General features: G+C 35.8%; 2 pseudogenes; both read right to left on the bottom strand.

Annotated features, from left to right (window-relative positions):
* Positions 1 to 547: 547 nt before the first annotated feature.
* LOC107160795 lies at positions 548 to 1,486 on the bottom strand (annotated as a pseudogene).
* Positions 1,487 to 4,829: 3,343 nt separating this feature from the next.
* On the bottom strand, positions 4,830 to 20,188 carry LOC125617687 (annotated as a pseudogene).
* Between the last annotated feature and the right edge of the window lie 325 nt (positions 20,189 to 20,513).

The following is a 20,513-nucleotide window of genomic DNA, read 5'->3' as shown; positions in this document are numbered from 1 at the left end:
ACCTGTAAAGCATTAGGAAATGTCTCATGACAGCCTCCCAGGGGAGTTAGGAAGAGAATGAGAGATGGTCTTGAGGCAAGTCCTAGCAATCTGCACATCTTCTCATACTCTGTGGGAATTAAAAGCATCCTTCTAAGTCTCAGATTAGCTGTGGCTCAAGCATTTGCTTGCATGCCCCAGGTAAATATCTGTAAGGTTCTAGAATGCCATGATGAACTGGTTCTCCTACAGTGATGTGATAAATGCAGAGAGATGACAGAGTGAAAAATGGGCATGATACCTTTAGGGAATCTGTAGAAGGGAAGGCAGTAGAGAGAGGATGGAGAAGAGAGGAAATATTAAACACTGATGGTAAAGATCACTGAATTTAAGATGCTTTATGGAGATATTTGTCTTCTCTTCATTGAACCTCTGTCTCTCTCTCACATACCACATGCTTATGCTTAGCCTGTACACTGGCTCAGGCAAGTGGCTTGGGGAACTTAACAGTCTTATAAATCATGAAGAAGGTCTCTTGACTTAGAAGTGTACTTTAAGCAGCTCACCCTCAGCTCTCCCTGGAATCACCTTCTTTCCCCAGCAACCTCCTGAATGCCCTCTTTACCTCCTTGTTCCTCAGGGTGTATATGAGTGGGTTAAGTGAAGGAGTACCCACTGCATAGAAGAGGCCAAAGAACTTGCCCCTCTTTTGGGCATATGGATTTTTGGGCTGGAGGTAGACAGCAATGACTGAGCTGTAGAAGATAGTGACAACCATAAGATGGGACGAGCAGGTCCCTAAAGGTCTTTTCCATGCTTGGGCAGAGTTAATCCTCAGCACTGCCTGGGCAATGGCACTGTAAGAGACAAGGATGAGGCTGAGAGGAACCACCACAAAGATGACACTGGACACAGCTAACTGGATTTCATTGTAGGTGGTGTCTCCACAGGATAGTCTAATCAGAGAAGGAACTTCACACAAAATGTTGTCTATCTGCCGGTGGGGACAGAAGGGCAGGTGAAGAGTAGGTGGTGTCTGGACTATGAATTGGGCCAGACCCATAACCCAGGCCACAGCTGCCAGTTGCCTGCATAGTCAGGGGTGGATGATGGTGGCATAGTGAAGGGGCTGGCAGACAGCCACATAGCAGTCAAAGGCCATCACTGTCAGGAGGATGTACTCAGTTGTTCCTAGGGACAGAAAGATGAAGAGCTGGATGAAGCAGCCCAGGAAGCTGATGGTCTTCTTGGGGCCCCAGAGGTTGACCAGCATCTGGGGGACAAAACTTGTGGTGAAGCAGAGGTCCAAGAAGGAGAGGTTGGAGAGGAAGAAGTACATTGGAGAGTGGAGCCTGGGGTCCAGCACCAACAGCAGGATGATGAGTGTGTTGCCTACCAAGGTGAGGAGGTAGGAAGTTAAGACAACCACAAAGAGAATCCTTTCCAGCCCTGGGTATTCAGAGAAGCCCAGAAGGAGGAATCCCAATGGGAAGCTTTGGTTGACCATGGCCTATTCCTATTCAGAATTAGAACGATAAGATTATCAGATGAATGAGCTCCAACCTGTTTTGTAAAAAGTCAACTCAGATACTTGTCCTGTCATTAAGTGGACATTTCTTCCCTTCTGCTCTCCCAGGCTTCCATTCCCAGGCACATCACCATCCAGCATCTCTGTTCCCTTGTTCTTCCTGGTCAAACCTTATCTTGTTGGAGGACAGAAAGCAGCAATATGGTAGTAATGGTTGGAACCTTGGAACCCTGTCCTGTTGTCTCTGACTTCCTGGCTAAATGCAAAGGCAACTGATATACAACATGTGCTAATTAATTACTCTTCGTTAATTCTGGAAAAACTTATTAGGCATCTATTTTCTTCTGAATACTGTGGTTATTCTGTGAATCCAGAAATAATTAGTGAAAATTTGTTTGTTTGTATATGATCCTGGGGGTGAAACTCAGGGCCACAGGCATGCTGGCTAAATGCTCTACCACTGAAGAGCATCCATACCCCAAAGAAATCTTGTTAGAATTTCACTATTATATGTATGTATGCAGGGTTGTTTTCTACTCTGAGACATAAATATCCTAGGATCATTTTATTTTCAGGGATGACAAACATTTAATTCATATTCAAAATACATTTATATATAGACAAATTTCCCTTGAGTTGGAGATTGCTATTAATGTATTTTATACTTTTCTTCAAAAGAGTAATGTTGAGACAAATTCAAATCCATGTTAAGAGGCTCTGATGAAGACACAGTCTGGGAGCTACAAGATAGTGCTTCAGACTGAATCCAATTCTTCCTGAAGAATTTTCATTCTGAAATCAATATTCCCTTCATCATCCTTTCTGTCCTCAGCCTGAGCTTAAGATAGTTTGCATGGGAGATAAAAACAATTCTTTTCCCATTTAGGACTCCAGTTTGATGTAAACTGAAATCTTGTGGAACAGATTTAACAACAGAATTGTATTTATTTATTTATTTTTGGTACTGGAGATTTAACCCAGGGACACTTCATCACTGAACTAAATCCTGAGCCCTTTTATTTTTCATTATGAGACAGGGTCTCTCACTACATTTCTGAAGTTCTCTCTCTCTCTCTCTCTCNATATATATATATATATATATGTAATATATATATATATATATATATTAATTTTTAAATTTTATTTGTTTTTATTAGACAGTAGAGTATCGTTTGACATATTATATACACATGGAGTATAACTTATTCTAATTTAGGTCCCATTCTTCTTTTTCAATTTTATTTTTTCTATTTAATTATACATAAGTATATAATGTGTTTTGACATATTATACATACATGAAGTATAACTTCCCATTCTTGTGGTTGTATATGTTATAGAGTTTCATTGGGCATGTGTTCATATATGAACATAGGAAAGTCATGTTCTATTCATTCTACTTGTTTCCTATTCCAATCCCCACTCCCTTCCCTTCATTTTGTTAATGCTGTATTTCTAAGAATGGCCTTGAACTTGAAATCTTTCTTTCTCAGTCTCTCAAGTAACTGAAATTACAGGTGTGTCCTATGGTGCTTGGCAATTTTCAACAAAACTTCAAGGTCAACAAATTCCAGACTACAGAATATTTAAGTTTTATGTTCCTTTCCCTAAGGCAAAACCATCTTCTCAAGGAAATGATACAGCCAAAACTTTTGCAAATTGTTTAAGGCAAGGGACTACAGCTCTGCCTGTGCTTGTGCTTGGTCATCCAAGAACAAGTGCGGCTGGTGTGGTGGTAAATGGCATGTAATTTCAGCTCTTTGGAAGGCTGAGGGAGGAGGATCACAAGCTGGAGGCCAGTCTAGGCAACCTAGTGAGACCCTGTCTCAAAATAAAATAAAAAGGACTGGGGATGTAGCTCAGTGGTTAAGCATGTCCGGGCTCAATCCCTGGGCACATGCACACATGGGCTCGCACATCCACACATATGTATAAACATGGAGTGCCCCCACTGTGTAGCAGTCCTTGAATACTTCAGGATGATACTCTTGGTTTCAAGAGTTAGTATGGCTGCGGGCCCAGTATGAGGCAGTATGAAAGAAATGAGTGCACCCCTGTGGGGGCTTCACATTCAGTGAGACCTACCTTGAAAGAATTAAACAGGACCGTGGAAAAGGCTGGGGGTTTCATTGTGCAGTGACTCAATGTAGAGGGTTCATGACAAAAACCACCATGTTCCTTATACTAGAATTTCCTTGTTGCTGACAAATCTGCAAGTCAGCATCACCCATGCCCCTGGCTTGCACCATAATGCACATTAGTACCTGCTTTTGTTTTCAGTGGAGCCAACCAGAGGCAGAATGTATTTATTAAGAAAGAGACTTTTTACACTCTATATAATGGGACTCCATACACAGAAAGATCAGCTAGGTGGTTTTGTCTCTTCCCTGTTTAAAAAAATAAAAGTTAATTAAAATTTGTTAACCTAAGAGCTTTCTCTACAAACAAACAACTCTAACCTCTATGCAATATAGGCAAAATAAAGTAGAAAAAAAATGCTGCCAATTATTTTGTTCTGGGGCATAGTGGGAGAAAAAGACCCCTTTTTGGGTTTGGGGTTGTGGCTCAGTGGTACAGCGCTCCCCTAGCATGTGCGGGGAGCTGAGTCCAATCCTCAGCATCACATAAAAATAAAATAAATGTATTGTGTCCAACTACAACTATTACAAACAAAAAAAGACTTTTTTCCCCTTCAGATAAGACTACATCACTAGAAAAATAATACATTGAGTTGCTGGTCATGGTGGACATGCCTGTGATCACAGCTACTGGAGAGGATGAGGCAGGAGGATCTCAAGTTGAAGCTAGCTATCCTCAGCAATTTGGTGGGGCCCTAGGCAACTTAGTAACTGTCTCAAAAAAAAACAATGAAATATATGGGGATGTGGCTCAGTGGTTAAGCACTTTGGTTCAATCCCAGGTATGAAAACAAACAAGCAAACAGAAACAACACTGCATTGAGACTGGACATTTTAAGAAGAAATTTGAATTTGTTTTATACTGTCTTTATTCTATTAACTATTTGTGACCTTAAACATCCTTTATATAAAAATTCAAACCTTCAGAAAAATTTTAAGGGTAGCGTGGAGAACTTCAACACATCTTTTATTTCAATGTTATTAGAATGTGCCACTTTTTATCATTGCATTTTTCTCTTTGCATTTGTAATTATATTTATTCTGTGTCATTGAAGAGTGGATAACATATATAATGCCTCTTCATTGACTCATGATCTTAGGAAAACAAAGGTTATTTTTTTAAGGACAATAGATGTTGATAAAATACTTAGTAGACAATACCCAAAATTTTGTCAATCATGTCCTTTATAAATGTTTTTCCTCAAGAAATATCCAGTCCAGATCATGTATGTTGGACTTTGGCTTCTGTAGTAGCCTTTTACTCATCACAGAGACACTGAGCCTTAAAGTATAGGCTAATGGGTTCAGGTTCACCAGGAGAAGCTGAGGGTCTGCAGGGATGTGGCCTCTTGCACTCAATAAACACTGGAGGATCAAGAAAAGTCTACACAGTAAAGGAGGCATCAAGGAAAGCTTTTTGGAGGAAGGGACATGAATTTTTGCTGTGCAAACAGTGGGGGACACAGATTGCAAGCTCAGAGACAGGGGTGGGATGGCAGCCTCCCTGCAATTAAGAGGCAGGAACTAAGGGTCTTCTGAGCACAGGCGATTTTAGGAAAACCAATGAGGTGAGAGGTGGCAAGCTAGTTTGTGGTCTGGTGGGAAGAAAATGTCCTGGGAGTTTGTGGCATGGCATGCTCACCTCCCCATCCTGGGGTGTCCATCCTGTGTTAAAAGACACCTTTCATTTCCCTTTTTGTGCATATCTCCTCTTTCTAGTCTTCTATTTTCCTTCCTTCATCATTGCTCTTCCCTTTGCAGATAAGTTTTGTTCCCTTTTTTAAAAAGTAATTATCCAGTGGGTACGGTGGTGCACCCCTGTAATCCCAGCAGCTTGGGCAGTTTAGTCAGGAGGATCATGAGTTCAAAGCCAGCCTCAGCAACTTAGAGAGGCCTTAAGGAACTAGGGAGAGCACATCTAAAGATAAAATATTAAAAGGGTTGGGGATGTGGCTCAGTGGTTAAGTCCCCTTAGGTTCAATCCTCAGTACCAAGGGAAAAAAAGTAATTATATAAACAAAAGTGCACCTAAAACATACCTATGAATTATGTGGAATAATAAAATAAACACATGGTGTCTCAGCATGCCCTTCCCCACACAATGTTAGAACACAAAAAATGCTACCAGCACCTCAGGTGTCTTCTGGGAACCCCTCCCTGATAACATCTCTTTTTTTCCCTCTGAAGATGGAAACACTGCTCTCGCGCCTTTAAGTCATTGGTTTTATTTAGTTATTCCTTTTAAACATCACAGTGCCTTACCTTTTCTAGCTCACCAACTTCCTACCCATTTCACACATCCTTGAACTTAAGCATTTTTCACATTCTTGCTTTCTTGACAACTTGTCTCACTTTATAATTTTTCTGAATCTCTTCATCTTCTATCTTCCTTTGACTTTGTTCTTTCTTATATCTACATGATCCTTCCCTATAGCACTAACATAAAGCAAGCACTACTTTTCCTGTTAATTTCACATACACGTGCATTCATTTATTCCCTTATTTTACCACCACCCCAGCCGTAAAATATCTGAAGCAAGGTAATGAGGTATAAATTCTAATATACAACCCAATAATGAGAATCTCCTTTATTTTAGCAGTTTTTCCTTAGATACCAGACACTGGTTGATTTCCTGGCATCTCTGGAATCTGCAACTTAACTAATAAAGAAGATAGTCTCATAAGTATTAAGTAACTTGCTGAAAGTTACCCAGTCACTGGCACTGAAGACACAAGGTCAAGAGAGCCGGGTGTGGTGATGCATGCTGATATCCCAGTGATTTGTGAGACTGAGGCAGGAGGATTTACAGTTTGATGCCAGCCTCAGCAATTTAGTAAGAACTTGTCTGAAAAAAAAAAAAAAACTAGAAATGTAGCTCAGTGTTACAGTATGTTTGGGTTCAACCCCTAATAACTTCGCATAAAAAAAAAAAAAAACATTAGGTAGGAATCCAACACTGTTGAGTACATGTGGAAATTGATGAGCTGTAAGAGAAGAATAAGCTTATAACTTACTTGTGATTAAGGACGTGATCTCTTCTTTGCCTTGCTGCCAGAGCTTTCTGGTGACAAGCAAGTAGTTTCTGGACTGGTTGGAGCCTCCACTTGATTCTCACAATGAGAAATAAAACTATGCAGTAATATCACACCCTTGAAATTGATTAGAGCTTAGATTTTGGGGAAGAGTGATGATTGCCAGTGTTTATTTCCTTGGGCACTTTCTGTTTACTGCTTCTTATAATAACTTCAAGAGGTGGGTACTGTTATTATCTTCCATTTCAGATAAAGGAGTGAAGGCACATGGAGGAGAAATAGTTTTTTCTGGAAAATGTAGCTAGGAATCATCAGAGCTGGGCTGAGTCCCTGTGTGGCTGAATTGGCTGTGCACTAACCATGTGCCCCCGACCCCCACCCCTCAGCCCATGTGCCAGTCAGAGGCATCTCTTTACTGTGGAGCTTTTTATTGACAAGCCCTTTCCCTCAATCCACTAGCTAAATTCTCTTCTACTGGGACTGAAGGTGGAAAGGGAGGCATAGTGAGCTTGTAAAGGGAGGGATCTCAGGACTTCCATGCCCTGGGGATAAACAGCTCAGCAATTCTGCCAAGACAAGGGGCCTCCACAGCCCACAGACAATTAGTAAGTCCCTGCTACTAATGATGACTAAGAAGGGAGGAGAAGATTTAGAGGAAATGTGTTAGTGAGATGATGCTGGCGGCTAATTGAAAGGTTACTCTCTGCTGCTCTGCCATTGGGGAGTACAAGGGCACCATTGTCTCCTTACCCACCTTCTGAGTGTCCCTCCTGTGTTTCCAGTTTTTTCTCTCATGGTTCTAATGTACTCATTCAATACCTACTGACTTGGTTTATTTCTTTTCTCTTCTTACATATATCTTACACAGATATAATTTACATAATACAATTTGCATTATTTTTATTGGTTGTTCAAAACATTACAAAGCTCTTGACATATCATCTTTCATACATTTGGTTCAAGTGGATTATGAACTCCCATTTTTAATGTTCAGTTTACTGAGATTTCAAAAATGTGTATATACAAGCAACCACCACCCTAGCAAAAATGTAGAACATTTGCATTACTTCAGAAAATTTTTCATGCCAATTTACAATAATTCGGTCCATCTGGTTGCTCTTGGCAACCACAGATTTGATTTCTGGTCACTTTAGGCTGTTTTTCTCCTTCTAGAACTTCACAGAAAGATCCATTCAATACATTCATGCTCATCTGTGTTTGGTTTCTTACACTCTGTACAACATTGTCAACATTCATCCATGATGCTTCATGAATCAAAAGTCCACTTCTTTCTTTCTTTTTTTATTCCTGAGACATATTCTGGTAGTTAATCATATCACAATTTGTTCATTTGTTCTCCTGTTAATGGATATATGAGTCTATAGTTTTAAGTTATGTTCTTCAATTTTCTGGTATTTCTCCTTCCCTTCCCTTTGAGTGTGAGCTGTACCTAGTGACTCACTGTAACAAACAGAATGTGGCAGAAGTGATGGAACGTGACATGTAAGACGAGGTCATAAGTACCATTGTGACTTGCACAGAAACTGTGAGTTCATCTCCCTAGAAACCCACTGACTGACATTGTGAGAAAACAAATATATATCATTTGAAGCCACTAAATTTTGGAGGGAATTTGTTATGCAGCAGTAGATGGTTGAATGGATTCCAATGTATGCTGTTATAAATAAATTTGCTATGAATTTTCATGTACAAGTAATTTGTGAACATATATCCTCATTTCTTTTTGGTAAAAGAAGACTATCTGGGTCATGTGTTAGCCATTCTGGTGAGTGTGAACTTGTGATAGTAAAAGCAAATGTGACTACATTTTGTTTTGTAACTCCATTCTGTAAAACAACCATGCTAAGTAGAAGGGTCATGATTGGGGCAAGATGTTCTTTGCTTTTTGCTATAGAAACCTTTAAGAACATGGAACTACCTAATGGGGCATTGACTAGGGTAATGTGGCTCTGTTTCTGTAACTGGGGTGATTGGGCTAACTGTGATTGGTTAGGATTTCCCCCACTTGACTGCACTCTCCTGCTTCTGTAACCTGGCTTGCTTGCATTGGCTAGACTCCTCTGAACATCCATTTTGCAGTTTTCAGGCTTATAAGGAGTGTCCTTGCAATTGTTCGGGGATGATCAGGGGAACAGCTTTATGTTCTGGTCAGCTGCCACTAGTGTGCTTCAATAAAGGCTTGATTCGATTATCCATGAGTGGTCTGGAAGTCAGTTTATGAAACCCTGGAATGAAGCTTTAAATATAACAAAGTGATGCTTAATTATTTAAAACTTTTTTTCATGTAAAAAACTTTATTGTTTGAATTTAAGTTGTATATCCTGATACATATATATGTATATACATATATATATATATATGTGTATATATGTATGTATATATACATATATGTATATATGATTATAGTCATATAAGCATATTACATTCAAATATATATGATTATAATATATCATTATATTCATATATATGTAATCACATGATTATATTCAAAACACATATCAACTCACATGGCTTATTTTTGCATATAATAGGATTCCTCTTCATTAGACATACTTATCGTCTTTGTGGAATGTTTGTTCAAGACATTTGCTCATAATTAACAGGTTCCTGTTCATCTCTTTGGTTCTCGCACCTTGTTTAGAGTCAATTTCCTTTAGCCACCCTTTTTGTTTCTGTGATTGTATCACACTTTCCTGTTTCTTTATTTGTCTCATATTATTTTAGATTGTGTTCAATTCTTATTTGACTCCCTAAAAATCACTGTTTTATTAACTTAATCTGTTAGTTTAATTAATAAACTTGTTTTATCATCATTTGAAGCTTTGTTACTACTCAGTTTTAGAAACTTCTTAAGTTTTAACCTTTGAGTCCAGAGTTTCCCTTGTACTTGCATAATTTCATAGTCAGTTAAGGATTGGCAAAGGTTTTTCTCAAATACTTTTGAGTTCAGAAGGCCTCCATCCTCTGCTGATGGATTTGTGTTCCAACTGAACCAAAATGGTATGGGAGACATCCTGGTTAGAGAGTTACAGATTTCCATGATTCCTGATATTCTAGTTGGGTTTCCTGAATAATGCTTCTTAATTTATTTTTTGCTTCAATTACTTTCTAGAGCTGCCCAATGCTTTTTGACAATCTCAACAATCTTGAAAATCTTAGCTGTTTGTCTCCTCTTTTGGAGGGAGAAAGAATTTTCTGTTTTCTCACTTCTAACATATCTGGAAGTCCCATCCATCTGTTTAGTTTTGACTTATTAATGTATTTGTATTTATTTATTTATTTATTTATTTTTAAAATTTTTTATTGTTGGTTGTTCAAAACATTACAAATTTCTTGACATATCATATTCCACACTTTGGTTCAAGTGGGTTATGAACTCCCACCTTCACCCCATACACAGATTGCAGAATCATAACATGTGTCTACATTTAAAGTACAAGGTTCTTAGGCTTTAGTATGTATTCTTATCTATTCTGACAATAATATCCTTAACACTGAATGTAAAAATTCTACTATAATTCCATTTGTAGTTGTTTTCATCCTGTGTGTAACTGTTGCCATATTTTGCTTTAAATATATTACACATATTGCAAAATGTCATTATTTTTGACTTTTAATGAACTTAAGAAAGAAAAACACTCATATATTTACTATTTTTGGTACTTTTCATTCCTTGCTGTAACAAATTTTAATGTCTGTCTATTATGATTTATCTAGATTCTGAATGAATTCCTTAGGATTTTATTTTATTTTTTAGTGAGTATCTTCTGGCAACAAATTTTCTTATCTGCTTTTTATTTAATTTCAAAATTCTTTATTTTATCATCATTTAAGAAATAATTTTTTTTCCCCACTGGATAATTCTACTTTGGCAATTCCCTCTTCAACATTTTAAAGATATTTTCCTTCTTCCTTTCTTCCCTTCATCCCACCTTCCCTCCTCCCCACTTTTCTCTTCCTCTCCTTGCAACACTTTCTCTTTTTCCATATTGGGCATTGAACCCAGAAACATTTTACCTCTGAGCTACATCATCAGTCAATCAGTCATTTGTATAATCTTTTTTTTTTTTTTTTTAATTCTGAGACAGCGTCTTATAAGAAGATCCCTGGGGCAAAGCCTTCCAGTGTGGATCAGCAAGTACTGGGCATCAGAGGTGCCCTGATTTTAAATCTCCAGACCAACTATCATTCAGCAAAGAGCCTCAAACTTGCCTAAGCCTAAACCCTGCCTCCAGGAACTCTACCTATAGGATTACCTCTGTCTCTCCAATGAACTACAGGGTGGAGAATCACGCTTCAGATGGCCCCACCTAAAACTGCTGAGAAGAGAAATTGAGATTATTTTGAATTCCAATAGAAAACAATATTGATTTTATTGTCAGCATTATTTTGGGGGACACACCTTAAGATCTCAACCACTAGTGGAATCTGCCTTTATCTATAGTGATCCTGAGGGGAGAAGGCCCCTCCTTGAGCACCAGCAGGAAGAACAGTCTTGGCCTATTATTTCTTAGCAAATACCATTTTATCCTTTCCTTTTCCTGAAGACACTTTTTCTCAGCTTTTATATATTTTCTCAAACCAAATATAGGATGTTTCTCAAACCAGATATAGGTTGCATTTTTTTTCTCATCAAATAAAGAATTCATATATTTTAGTTCTGTTTTGTATTTTATTTTTATTTTTAATCATTTAAAATTTTTGCTTTATATTTTTTCCTACCTGTTTCCTTTGATTCTCTTTTATTCTGCTAACAGACAATCTCTATTTTTCTATTTCTTTCTTTAATCTTTTACTTCTGTTTTTCTCTTTCCTCATAATCATCACATCCTATATCACTTCTGTTCTCTCCCAGTCTACCATATAAATATGTAAACCCTTTTGAAAACTTGATGTTCTTATTATAGGCAATAACTAATCATAGCATTTCTGTTTATTGTGATAATTAATATTATAAACATCATAGTAGAAACTATTTGGTATAATGCTGTAAAACATGTACATTCATTGTTGTTATTATTTGTCTTCCTCTAATAGTGAGGTACTGAAAACCTTCAGAGACACTACAAATTCACAGTGTAGAAGCCCTACTGCTTCAGATCCATATTTTTAGATGAGTATACATAAAAATAAAGAAAACAAAAGATAAAAAAGGGAACAAATCACCCCAAGCAAACCAAGATACTCCAATAACAGAATCCACTGAAGAAATGTCATAGAATGAGTTTAGAATGTAAATGATTAAACTGATCTGTGAAATAAAGGATGTTATAAGAGAGCCAACACAGGTAGCAAAAGATGACTTCAATAAAGAAAGATTCTAAAAAAAAAACAGAAATTCTTGATATGAAGAAAATCATAAACCAAATTAAAAATTTAGTAGAAAGCATCACCAATAGACTAGACCACTTGGAAGACAGAACCTCAGGCAATAAAGACAAAATATATAAGCTTGAAAATAGAGTCAACCACAAAGAGAAGATGGTAAGAAACCATGAACAGAACTCCCAACAATTATGGGATAAAATGAAAAGACCAAATTTATAGGGATAGATGAAGGTGTGGCGATCCAACCAAAGGAATGCACAATATTTTCAATAAAATAATATCAGAAAATTTTGTGAATCTAAAGAATGAAATGGAACCTCAAATACAAGAGGCTTACAGGATCCCAAATGTGACACCAAATGTGCAAATTTTTTTCCTATAATTTCTCTGAATGTGTTGACAAATATAGAAAAACAGAATTGTTCTGTGATTGTTTATTGTACATCCATTAATCACGTTATATGTGTAAAAAAGGATTTTAGGACTTTATAAGTCAATGATTATTTTTAAATTGTTACATTGACAATAGATCCATTTGTACATTAGCTTTCAAAAATAGACTATTCCTAATTTTTTTCTCTTTTCAAAGATAAAACTCTAGAGATTATTACACTATGTGAACTGAGAAGAAACACTAGAATTATTACACTATGATTTTATTACCCTATGTGAACTGAGAAGAAACAGCTACAGTGAAAGGCTCCCATGGGAACAAGATGCACTTCTTACCTAACTGGTTATGCTGTGCAGACCTGAGGACCTCTGTACTGTGGAAAAAAAACATTTTTAAAACATCTTGAATTCTCTCTTAAAGATTTTTCTAAAAGCATCTTCAGTGTCTTTACAACCAAGGTTAAAATGCTCTGTTGCTTTCTGTTTGTTCTTCAGGATGTCTTGCTTGAGAAAATGAGAAAAGATTTAGATGGTCTTGCTTGCCTAGAAAATCTCATGATTTTCTATTACATTAAGGGTAGTGCACATCTGTCTTTTTTTGAAAATGTTTCTCAAAAGTTAGCTCACATATTCTCTATGTTAGAAAATAGTGCACATATACCCCAGAAATGTTAGGCAATCTAGTACAAATAAAAAGAAGAAAAAGGTAGCTAGGGCAGGGGGAGGGGAGGGAAAGGAGAGTCATGAAGACTGAGGTTCAGCAAATATATTCCATGTCTGTATGATGATGTGAAAAAGAACCACAATATTATGTATAACTATAATGCATTAATAGAAATATAAAAATAGTATAAGAACTAGATCAAACACTGTGTGATGTTATTTTTTCACATGAGACTTATTTTCCAACTTTGTGTTTAGATCTTGATCTTGTCAGAAGACATTTTAAAAGTCTGAATGATATTTTGTTTTCTTAAAAGTGATTGCTTTTTCCCTACACCTCATATTAAACTCTGAACATATTGATATATGCACATAATTATACACATAATTATGCAACCAACTCCTTTATTCTCAAGAGTTGTAACTAATTTCATGCTAAAGTGTTAAGCTTTAGTTGGGGGTCTTAGAGTTAGGTTTTAGCACCTTTAATTTTTAATTATAGAGACTTTGAAATTTTGTACTTGCAAAATACCCATTGCTGGAAATATATGTTGTTTGTTGAAGTATCCATGTTGGTTTATAATCCCTGAATTCTAGAGAACTGTTGAACTTTTTCATATATATCTTATCTATTTGTGTTTCTCCTTTTGTGAAGGGTCTTGTTATTTCTTCTGAACATTTATTAATTAGGTTAATTGGTTTTCTTGGTGGTAAGTTTTTTGAGTTCTTTATATACTCTGGGTATTAATCCCCTGAGGGGTAGGTTTCCTTTCCTGTGCAGAAGCTTCTTAATTTGATATCATTCCACTTAGTGAATTTGGGTTGATTTCTTTGGCCTTAGGAGTCTTTTTTAAGAAAGTAAATGCCTGTACCAATACATTGGAGTTTTCAGTCTATGTTTTCTTCTAGCATTTTCAGAGTTTCTGGCCTAAGAATTAGGCCTTTGATCTGTTTTAACTGGCTATCCAGTTTTTCCAGCATCATTTATGCTTCCTTTATTTTATTGTTTCAATTTTGGTAGGTTATATATGTCTAGAAATATATCCATTACTTTTTGAATTTTCATTTTATCATATAAACTTTCAAAATATCCCTAATGATCCTGTTCTCACTTTATTGATTTTATTCCACTTTGTTTTTCTTTTGGTTAGTTTGACTGAAGACATATTTTTTTTTGTCTTTTTATAAAACCAACTTTTTTGTTTCATTGATTCTTTTTTAATATTTATTTATTTAGTTAGTTAATTTTTGGTGAACACAATATGTTTATTTTATTTTTATCTGCTGCTGAGGATTGAACCCAGTGCTTTACACATGCCAGGCAAGCATGTTACCACTTGAGCCATATCCCGAGCCCCTCATTGTTTCTTTATATTTTTCTTTATTGTCTATTTTATTAATTTTAGCTCTTATCTCATTTACTTCCCTGTACTGATATTGGAAATAGTTTGTTATTGTTTTTCTAAATTGACTTACACCATTGGATTGTTTATTTGGGTTCTTTGTGATTGTTATATAAGTACTCATCACTCAAACCTAACCTTTTAAGAATTGTGTTCATAGTTTCCCAAAGATTCTGGTATGCTATGTCTCTATTGTCAATTAATTCTAAGAATTTTCAAATCTATCCATTAATTTCCTCTATTTTCCATTCGTCATTCAAAAGTGTGTTGTTCAATATCCATTGATGTTATTCCTGTGGTTTTCTTGTAGTTTATTTCTCTTTTGTTCTGTTATGATCTGATAAGATGCAAAGAATTATGTGAATTATTTTTGTGTGTATTTAATATTGTGTGGTTTTTGTTTGAAAATATAGTCTGTTTTGTAGCTGAGAAAGTTGAATTCTGTTCTTGGGGGTTATTCTATAAATATCAGCTGAGTCCACCTGATTTATATTATTATTTAATGTCTAAATTGTCTTTGCTGACTATGTGTTTTTGATGACCTACCTGTGGATGAGAGAGAGGTGCCAAAATCTACCTGTTATTACTGAATTGGGAGTCTGAGATTTTATGTGTGTGTGTGTGTGTGTGTGTGGCCCCCAGTTTTCTGAATATTTGGATCATGACCTCCTATTGTGTTTTCTATAGTTATGACATGTTTGAGTCATTCATATTTATTATTATTATATCTTCACATTTTCTTGTTCTCATTTTACCAATACAAAGTGGCCTTCTTTTTCTCCTGATTAATTTTGCCTTGATATCTGCTTTGTTGAATATGAGTGTGTCTACACTTGTTTTCAATCTACATTTGCATGAATTATCTTTTCCCATATTTTCACTTTAACCTCATGGATGTTTTTGCCTGTAAGATGAATCTCTAGCAAATGACATTTTTTTGTCTTGTTTAAATCTATCCTACTGATTTGATTTTTTAATTGGTGAATGGAGACCATTTACATTCTGTGTATTTATACAGAGATGTTTGTTATTATCTGTGATTCCTTGACATTTTCTATAGTGCTTGCTTAGTGGTTATCAATGCTTTTAATTTTGCTTTGTCTTTGAAGAGTTTTATCTCTTCAATTCTGAAGAATAGTTTTGCTTGATATAGCAATCCTGGCTGGTTATTATTTTTTCTCAGGGTTTGGTGTACATTGTTCCATGCACTCCTGGCTTGTAGAGATTTTTCTTTCTTTTTTCCTAGGAAATCACAGGTTATTCCTATTTATTTATATGTATATCAGCCAAAAGTTCTCTTGAGGCTTTTAGGGTTATATCCTTGTTCTGAATGTTAAGAATTTTAGTTATGATATGTTGTGGACAGTTTCTCTTTTTATCTTGTGTATTTTTGGATTCAAAAAGTGTCCTGTATCTATGTATCTCATATCAAGATTTGGAAAATTTTCCGATATCAATTCATTAAAAATGTTTCCATAGTTTTTTCTTACATCTAAATCCCTCTTTTATTCCAAGGATTCAGAAGTTTGATGTCTTAATGTGGCCCCCAGTTTTCTGAATATTTGGATCATGACCTCTCATTGTGTTTTCTATACTTATGACTGTGTTTTCAAAAAAACATAGACCTTATCTTCAAATAATAAAATCTCATCTTCTACATGTTCTAATCAATTGGTGAGATGTTCAACTGAATTTTACTTACTGAGTCTTCCATTTATTTTTCAGTACAGCTCTCTTAATTAAATTGTGCTTTCACTTTCTGATTTTTAGGTCTTAGGTATTTTAGTTCTTTGCACATCGAGTGATCAACTTTTTGAATTCTTTGATATTTTATTCACATCATCTTTTGTAAATTCATTCATGGGACAATATACATTTTGAGGCATGTTAATCTGCTTCCTAATGTTCTCTAACATCTTATTTTTGCACATCTGTTGAGATGGTTTCTTTATCCTCTTTTATACAGGTCCTTTAGGGAGTAGTTGTCTCTTATTAACAAGTCCTTCAACTTAGCTTCCACATATATGATTAGTCTATTCAAGGTGATAATTTCAGCCACTATTACCACTATGAAATTGGAGAATTATCACCAATATTGATAGTAATTTAAGATCAAAGTCGACATCAACATATGATATACAAGTTATTGTTCCTGATCTTTACAACTTTATTGAGAAACATGGGAGAGAATTGATTTAGAATATACCGAGAAATTAAACATCCATGGTGTTATGCTAAAATGGATTAGATGCAGGAATACAAATGGACAAATAAAAATTTTTAAAATAGTGTGTTAAAAAGAAAAGTAAAACAAAGAAAAATGGTGGGGGAGGGTGTTAGAGTCTGTAAACAAGTCAAAATAACACCTAGCATTTTGCCAGGGGAATGTTAGAGTTCATAAACAAGTCTGGATGGTGCCTGGCAAAATGCTAGAGGGAGTGGTTTGAGAAGTAACAAAAGCAAGCCATTAAGTGTGGAGATTCCTGATTGGTTGACTGATGTATCTAGTTTATGTTAATTAGATAAGCTGTGTGGAATGTATAAATACTGCTCCTGTCCTGCAATAAACGGCTTCCACTCCTGCTGTATCAATCTACACAAGTTGTTCGTCACCCCCCGGTTATTTTGCTGCAGCCGGACTGTGGCAGGAGGGAAGGTTGACAAAATTAAATTGGATTGAGTATATAAGATACAGAAGAGAGGAAGAGAATAGAAATGGGGAAGCAGATAAGATGTATCAAGAGAAGATACAATTAATTGATGAAATACCTAAAATTAAATATAATTTTTTCAAACTCAAAATGTGAGGGAAGCCTAGGAATGAGTTTGTATCAAGCATTTGATGAAATTCAGGTTATTTCCTTTTTCTTGGTGAGGTTTTAGATATGATTTATTTTGATTATTTCTATTTCTGACCCAAACCAGCCAAACTTATTCAGGAGGTCTGTGTGCAGAATTCCACCCACATTTCTTGTTTGACCAGATCTGTGGCACTTCCCCTTCCAAGGGTCTCAGTCTGTGTGGTTGGTTGCCAGTTGCATGGAACTTGTCAGTCTATCCTCCAGTCCTTTCTAATCTTGGGAGAAGTGGTTCTTGGGTCACTACATTTCATCTGACCCTAATCAAACATAGTCACCCCCAGCACAACAGTCAGGCTCCTTATCCCAGAGCTCAGATAGTCAGTTGCAAATGAAAGTGTCCTTTGTTCTTCTTAGATTTGTAGGCTCAATTTCCTGCCATTCCACCAAGCTGTTCCTTTGATCTTATCTTGGAGATATCCTACAGTATTTTGAGTTATTCTGATCCATACTCTTTCATTCACTACAAAAGATATTAAAAATAGAGCTCATTAAGAGAAAATAAAATGTGGTAAAAGAATAAAACAGAGCTTAAAAAATTCAAATTTGGAAAAAAGTAGAAGAGAGGTAGCACAAGAAAGCCATAATGAAGGAGAAAAAAAGAAGGGAAACAAAGAGAAGAGAGCTTAAGAATTTGAATATTAGAGTGAGAAGGAAGGAGAGGCAAAATAACAACAAAGAAATTTTAAAAATCAAACAAAAAGCATTCCACTCACAAGTTGAGAAACATGGAACAATTTCAAACATTAATTTGCTGTACTGTCTCTGTGTAAGTTCAAATTACCTTCCTATGAACATGATGTGAAGAAAAGGGAACACTTTTACACTGTTGATGGGATTATAAATTAGTACAACTGTGGAAATCAGTGTGGAAGTTACTCAAAAGAGTAGGCATTGAATGACAATATGACCCAGTTACAGCCCTCAATATTTATCCTAATGAATTAAAGTTATCATACTATAATGATACAAGCAGAGCAATGTTTATAGAAGCACAATTCACAATAGCCAAACTATGCTACCAGGTTAGTTATTCATAGATAGATGAATGGATGAAGAAAATGTGTTATATATACACAGTGGAGTTTTATTAAGACGTAAATAAATATGAAATTGTGCTATTTTAAGGAAAATGGATGAAAATAGAGACCATTATGTTGAACAAAATAAGCCAAATTCAGAAAGTCAAAGGTCATATTATTTTCTCTCATATGGAAGCTAGAGAGGAAAAAAAAAGAAATTTAGTATTTGGGGTAGGAATCTAATGAAAATCAAAGGAAGATTAGTATAAGAAAGGGATTAGGAGTCTGGAAGGAGAGCAGGGAGAGGGAAAGAGTGAGAAATGATAAGGGCCAAACTATATTGTTCTATTTTATGTACATTTAAATATGAACAACAAATTTCATCATTATATATATAATGCAACAATAAAAAGTGTGGAAAAAAAGATACATCATTCTTTGAAAATATAAAGTTCTTTAAACAGAATGCACAGAGTAGCAAGGCTGTCTACATAGATTTGGGACTACTTGCAGAGTGATTAAATGTTTCTCAAGTGACATTGATAAGATGTTCTTAGATAAAATATTGTCATGCTATTTTTATTATAAACTATATGGAACTAATGCAAATATATAAAAAAATTATATTGTTTTAAATTTTTGCAACTTAACAAAGTTACTATTTCATTATGTGCCAACTCAAATAGAATTATTTTAATATATTTCCAAGAACAGAGTACCATTCTGGCGCATATTAGCCAAGTATAATTCTTGCTTAATGTGATGATAATTGTTATAACAAATGCAACAGATTTTGCAAGAAGAGCTTATAACATAAGAATTAGGACATGAATGAGTTCATAAGAAAAACTTTTATAAATTTAAAAATTATAATTGCTAAATATTTTGAAATTTGTATTTGGAAATAAAAATTCTCCTCACTAGGTTGCTTAATGCCCTTTTTATATCCTTATTCCTTAAGGTTAGATAAAGGGGTTGACTGTAGGAGTCACCACTCCATAGGAGAGAACCATGCACTTGGGCTTGTTTCTTGTAATGGAAGAGGAGGGGCTGAAGTTACATGCTAATGGCTGGGCCATAAAATAATAAAACTACAAGAGAAACATGTCCCAAAGGAGTTTTTTTTTCCCTTCAGAAGATTTAACTTTAAGTACAGCATATCCAATATTAGTATAGGAGGCAAGAATGAAGCACAGAGGAATAGCAACACAAAATGCGCACCACAGACAGTGTGAGCTCATTATCCATCCTTTTCATCACAGGCAGTCTTCATAAGAACTGGTATCACACACAGCAAGTGATCCAGTTTATTGATGCCACACAGTGGTAATCATAGTGTAACAGTGGCTTCTGAGACAGCAGTTATTCCACCCAGCCATACAGTGGACACTAACAGAACCCATATTGACTGATTCATGATAAGGGTGTAGTGTAGAGGTCTGCAGATGGCCATTATAGTGGCCAAAGCACATGATAGCCAAGAGAAGACATTCTGTGCCCCACCCCCATTACACGGAAGACATAAAGTTGAACTTCCTCATATAGCTGAGTTTCTTCTTAGAGCTTCCCAGGTTAAACAGCATCTGAAATACAATGCTTGGGGTATAAACCGTGTTCCAAAAGGAGAGGTTGATGAGGAAGAAATACGTGGGGCTCTGGAGATGAAGCTTTAACTTAAACATCAGGATAATGGCAATGTTCCAAATCATGACCATGGAATACATTAAGAGAAGAATAATGAACAGAGGAAGTTCTAGTCAACATTGGTCAGAAAATCCTAATAGAACAAACTCCTCAGGGTGGCTTTCATTACTTAGTGCCATTTTCTTTAATGTGTTTCACCTATAAAAGAAAGTGCCAAGGAAGGTAGCAAGATGGGGACAAAAATGTGACAATACATTTGCCTGCACTCATAGAATATAGAATACAGTAATTTGGGGTTGAAGTAACATAAAGCAAGAGGTGATGTAGGGAAATTTCTACACTAAAAATTATAGGTATTTGACAACAATTTACCTTACTATCCTGAAAGAATTTTTCTCTCCTGTATAATAAGGTGGACAATAACTATCTCCTTTTGCCTTTGTGAGGATTAATTGAAAAACAGAAGCAACGGTGTTTTGGAAACTCCAAATGTATGGTTTTGGA

Source organism: Marmota marmota, unplaced genomic scaffold, assembly GCF_001458135.2.
Source record: "Marmota marmota marmota unplaced genomic scaffold, marMar, whole genome shotgun sequence".
Taxonomy (NCBI): Eukaryota; Metazoa; Chordata; class Mammalia; order Rodentia; family Sciuridae; genus Marmota; species Marmota marmota.
Note: the sequence above shows the minus strand (reverse complement) of the source record. Positions and strands in the feature narration are given on the sequence as shown.